Genomic DNA, 6,151 nt, shown 5'->3' with positions numbered 1-6,151 from the left:
AGACCCCTTGGGTCAGGATGCGGGGGGAATAAGCAGCGCACACGGGTGCCCGAGCTGCAGCGTATCCGCAATCCAGAGATCTGATGTCATCGCCTCCCAGGCAGTTCTCCAGCGTGCAGGCACAGCCATCTGTGCAGCAGATCATTTGTTACCCCTGCAGGCCACCTCCGACACCGACCACCAACAAACCACCGGCCAGTTCCAAGTAGGGCGAGGTGAATATTGCCGTGTGTCCACATATCACACATGAAATGCATAAACGTGGCCTTGTAGATAGCACAAGTCTGAGGAATCTCCAAGAATGGAAATTCTTGGATTACACAGTATGTACAAGCTGTGGTACGATAATTCATTTTGAAAGGGCTCTCAGGCTCCAATCCAGCCTCCTACTCGGAACAGACTCAGCACTGAATTCATACCAGTTTTCTTAGGGCTTTTGTCAGTTGGATCCTTGACGTCTGCAAGGACAGAGGCTGGCACACCTTTCCCAAGCCGGGTTCCAGTGCCTGATTCCCCCCAACCCACCTAATTTGCTCTGTAGCAAGCTGCCCTGTTTCAGTTCAGGACAGCTGCCTCTTGTCCTCTGACACTCTCCTTCAGCCAGGAGGGGTGAGTGAGGTGACAGCCAGAGGCTCTCCAGTACCAGAAAGCAGCTGCTAGGGATGTCCCCAGTGTCCAGGCTAAAAGATGAAGCCCAGTCCTCCAGCCTCTCCTCCTGGGACAAATGCTCCAGCCCTTCACCATCATGCTGCCCCTCCTAACCATGATGTGCTAGCCTGGACACAGCTGTATAGCAAGAGATGCTGTCAGAAACCTCACCCAGGGTAAGACACCTGACACACACAGCTCTTCCCTCCTCCACAGACCCTCTCACTTTGGCACCAGAAGGCACTGAGGTTGGCCACACCATTTATTTCTGGTTAATCTAGGCTGGCTATTCCCAGTCACCTTCTCCACGTGACCACAAAAGGCAGCCAAGGACACTTGTGCCATGGCTTTCCTCCCATACCAAACTGAGGGGGATCACATTGCAGTCCCAGGCTTTTTGTAGATGGGAGTAAGCCCAGGCTTTCCCCAGCCATCAGGCATCTCCCTCATCTCATGACCTTTCAAACATAACTGTAGCATCACTGCAACAATCACCTGCCAACTCTCTCCACCCACTTGGGTCATCCTGTCTGGTCCCCCAGAACGTGTCAAACTTTCTCAGCAGCTGCTGCCCCAGTCATCCCCACTACAGGAGCCTTCTCCTAGAGCCCTGCCTGCAAGCACACAGGTCTGGGGAGATGCTGGCAGAGAGGACCAGGACAAGAAAGGCACCAAGTACCTCGGGCACACACTGCTGAGCAGGAGGCTGTTTCAGCCCCCAGCCAGAGGAGCTGCAGGATGCCAGCCGCATTCCTGACCTATCTGTGAGATAGCAGCAGCAGCCAGACAGACATTTCACCCTCCCCACTCAGGAAGTTTCTCCTGGTCACAAAACAGCCCAGGCAGAAATCAAACCACAGACGTTTGAAGCAAAAGCCTCCACTATCCCCCTCAGGTAGGGCCAGCATCACACAGGCTGCCTGCTACAGCTTCTTCAGTAAAAATACACTCAAAAGAGCAACTCTGAAACTTCAGAAATTAAAATAACCACTATTCAGAACATGAGTCACATGCAAAAGAGGTTGGGAATCTGCATTCCGGGAACAAAGGGGTTTCAAAAAGTCTCCATCCTGGAAGACAAGGCTGGCATGGCAAGGGGAGCCAGCAGAGGCAAAAGGGCATTCTTTGCATAGCTGAACTTCTGCCCAACAGAAAAGCAGAGGGGGAGAGAGATTTGTCAAGATTTGCAGGTTACATGTTAAAAAATGGGATGAAGAGGCCAGAAAATACTTTTAGGAGCAACTTGCTGGAAATACGGAAGAAAGTAAATTTTTTTTCAAGTACTTGTGAAGAAGGAAGCACACCAGAGATTCTGGCAGTAAGACAAGCCAAGATTAAAGGGATTGATCAGACTATCCAACAGAAAAATAGTTATTATTTTTGGGTTTTTTTATCTGAATTCAGTACAAAGGAACTTGAGAAGATTTCTGGGCTAAAAAGCCTGGTTTTTCTTCAGTTTTTACTTGGATATTTACTGGGTACACTGAAGGTCCTGTTTCACCCCAAAGAGTAGAAGATTAAGTTACAGAACAAATCCTTCAGGACCAAACTGTTTTATCTCAGTATTATAAGGTCCTTCAGAGATAACTTGCTTACATATAAAGTCTCTTGCTAAAAACTCCTATGGCAGGTGGCTATTGCAATGTCAGGTTTTTAAGGCAGGCATTAAGGGACCTAAGAAAACTTTAAACCTGTAAAAGCAACATGAAATGTGTAGCAAAATGCCAAAAAGCCCACCAACCCAACCTACAAACCCCAGTATTAACAAACACAGGACATAAACAGGACATATATAATACTGGGTAGCAGGTGGCAGAGATTTTGTGTAGAGATTCCTGCCTAGTGGCTTTATTTGGTGAAGTCAAACATATAAAAGGGAGAGCCTGTCCATATAATAACTCATATTTCCAGAGGCCTTTGAGAATGTCCCTGATGAGATCTTGAAACTAAGTTCTCATTAGATTAAAAAGAGCTCACCTCACAGAGCTCAGAGAGAAATGTAACTTAAGTAGATGTTAAGATGCACTGGGGAAAACCAAACCCCAGGAATACACATCTGTTCACAAAAGGAAAAAGTTCACAATACCCCTGCAAAAAACATCAGCTCCATTTTCAATAGTGGCCAAAGAGTCAAAAGGTCCTGGACACACTAATGGAGGAGAAATCTACCTAAGAATATAAAATTAAAGGAGCTGCTGGTCTCTCTGTAGGTCCCCAATTCACAAATTGCTGGAAGACTATGGTAGGAAAATATCCCAATATGCTTCCAATATTATTACTGTTCCCTACATATTTGTCACTGCCTGCTTTTGGAAGCAGGATACTAGACAGTCAGCTCTGACAGTCATTCCTACAGTCCAATATTGTTAGAATTATCAAGCTAGAGATTGTCACAAGGATGCATCAGAAACTAAAAATTCTCCAGGCAGTTTCTCAAGAAGCCCCCACAATGCAAATCAGTGAAAGAGGAGCAAGTATTTTGAGGCCAAATCCAGTTACAAGAGGACTTTAAACCATGAGAAAGCAGTCTCCTGATATTCAACTTTTCCATATTCAGTCAAACAGTAATTTGTGCTAGGTTTTGGTAAACAGAAGTAGGGAATAAAATCCAGTTCCATCATCAATTTGTAGGGAACCACCCAAGGTCATCAAAGTCAGCTGACCTGTTTAAACCCGAGGGGTAACTCAGGTGTGGAAGAGGCACATTCCTGTTGCATGTACGGTAGCCAAAGCAAACTGGAGTACATGCAGAGTTGAACCAATATTCCTGCATTAGCAGTTTGGCTCAGAATCAGCTTAACTGTTTAGTGCTAATCCCAGATCATCTCTGCTTGCTCTGGGCTGTTCCAAAGTGAGAGTCCTGTTCTGATAAAACTCCTGCACCCCTGGAAGCACAGGTTTTGACCAGACTCACAACCCACACCAGGGATAAACTGGGCACTCACAAATGGAGCAGATCTCCTCCAAAACCGGATTTATAGATACTAAGGCCAGAAGTGACTGCTGTGATTACATCAGACATGCTGTACAACATGTAATTGTCTCAGTAAGGTATTCTATGAATACATATTTTAATCAACTATCAAATACTCATATTGCATTGTTAAAAGGAAAACTTCGTATTCTTTGATACAGTGAAATAATCAGTCTGTACTGGTTTCTCAAAAAAGCCTGTCAGGAGGCCTCTGAGTGAAGATCAAGTGTTTGTCAGGGCCACTACAAAGGACCTATTGAAAGATGTAGTTGTAGTCTTACAGCTTCAGAATAAGGAAAAGCACCAAGGGGATTAACCATCTATCTGTCAGCAGGCACAAGACTTCTCACTACAGGACATCAGGAATGCTCTAGTCAAAAAAGAGCTGCACAGAGGACATACGGATCTAAGAAGTCACCTCTAGGAAGTCACAGTAATACTTAATTGCCTGGATTGGGAACAAGGCAGTTATGGAAACAAGTGAAGCCAGTGTTTTCCAGCAGCTCTTCTGCTCACCTACAGGTAAGCTCCAAAAGAGAAAGGCCAGAATATCCCTGCTTAAGTAATAATAGTAAAACAAACCACCAAGCTAAAAATTTACTTTTTGAAAGAGGGGCTCCCTGTGTGAATTTCTGTTGTACTTCTCAGCCTCACAGCTCAGTGGCCAGTAGGGAAGAGCATGATGCTCCTGGAAGCAAAAGTCAACAGCCAGCTCAATTATGCCAATTAATTATGCAAATGCAGAACTTGCTCACGTGCCCCTCCCAAACCTGAGGTGACAAACAGGTGTAAGAGCTACAGCAGGAGGAGGGTGGTTCTTCACCTGGACTGACAGAGGGCACAGGATCCTCCTAGCACTTAGAAACCAACAAGAAGCCCCAGCCTAAACAAGCAACAGCTGTCTTTGGATTTACAGCTCTGTATCCAGAGAGGAACTTGAATTTCTTTGTTTAGCAACATCAGAAAACATTAACAGCTTCAGGGAGGAGGTGGACTGCTGTGAGCTCTATCAATGCCCTCCTTCTTCTATGCCTTTAACATGCACATTGGGAATCTGTGTTGTGACACTTCTGAAAGGTAAGCTAAACAGATTTTTTCATTAACTGCAATATAAAGTTCACTCACATGGTTCATGTTAAGTACAACTATAAGGCAAAAATAACTGAAAAAGAGGGATTTGATCTCACCTGAGGGAACTCAGAGTGGCACAGATATACTTCTTGACTTCTGCTTATACAATTTATTAACAACAGGAGGAATTTGATTACCAAAGATCTACTATGAAATGCAAAATGCACATACTTGATGCTGATTCAAACAGAACAATTATTAGGCCAGACATGCTCACAGAGCTGGAGAAAAGCTATATACCCACTAGCCTGGTTCAAATTGGGGAGGGGCTGGGAGAACTGAAAGAGAAAGCTGGGATGAACAGTAAATGCTGGAGGAGATGCCCTACAAATGAATCCTATGAAAATTCCCTTCAAATATATCACCCAAATGAAGTAAATGAGTTGTGGGTGACTGGCTTGTGGAGAACAATAAGCAAACCCCTTAACAATAGTGAAGTAGTGGGTGGGATTTGTACTGAGAGCCCAAGGACCTTAAAATTGTTCAGGAATATTCTTTCTAAGGTCCTTGTGAATCCAAACCACAAACAGACTCCTGTCTATTTGCTGGGTGTTTCTGAATGTGGTGGAAAGTTGAAAAACACTGAAGAACACCGAACAAATAAAACCTCACACACAGTTACAAAGAACTCGTGGGTCTAACAGGCACGGCTATAAAACTGCACAGCATTGAATACTCCAATGTTCAACAGCAGATAAGAATTGTTCTGGCTTAGAACAAGGAATTCCTCCTGCCAGTAAAGACACAAACTGTACTGCACTATTCCAGGTCTCAAGATTGATAATGGAGGTGCTTTTTTTGTTTGTTTTGTTTCATTCCCTCAAAAAAAGAAACAAAAACAAAAAACAAACAAACAAAAAAACCAAAAAACCAAACCAAAACAAAAAACCACCCCACAAAACAAACAAACAAAAAAACCCCACAAAAAATCCCTGCTTGCAAAAAACAGTCCCAAATAAAAAAGCAGAAATTGGCTTCATCATATGTGGAAGTGAACTTGAGTGAAAGGGCCATTGCAACCACTCGTATAATCCATAAAAAGAGTGTCCCTAGTGTTGTGGGTGTAAACCTCTCAAATCAAAACCAGCAATTCTTAGAGAGGGATGTTGTTAAGAGATTAGAAAGCAACTGGAATATGTTTCTAAAAAGCATGGCCACTCTGGAATAACGTAAAAGAATACTTTTGAACACAGAGGAGGAAATTTGTTATAATGGTGAAGCCTATTGTTTGTACATTGTTTGTACAAGAGAGGCAAAACCACTGGACTGCGAGTGCCAGTCTGCTCTGCTTTACCAGCATTCCAGAGGCAGGTCATGGCTGGACACCCCCTGGAATATTTGGGAGTTACAAAATTGAAAGGACAATCCTATGAGACAAATTCAAGGCGAATTAAAAAG

The sequence above is a fragment of the Prinia subflava genome, chromosome 11, assembly GCF_021018805.1.
Source record: "Prinia subflava isolate CZ2003 ecotype Zambia chromosome 11, Cam_Psub_1.2, whole genome shotgun sequence".
NCBI classification, from domain to species: domain Eukaryota; kingdom Metazoa; phylum Chordata; class Aves; order Passeriformes; family Cisticolidae; genus Prinia; species Prinia subflava.
The sequence above is the reverse complement of the archived record's forward strand: the minus strand, read 5'-3'. Positions refer to the sequence as shown.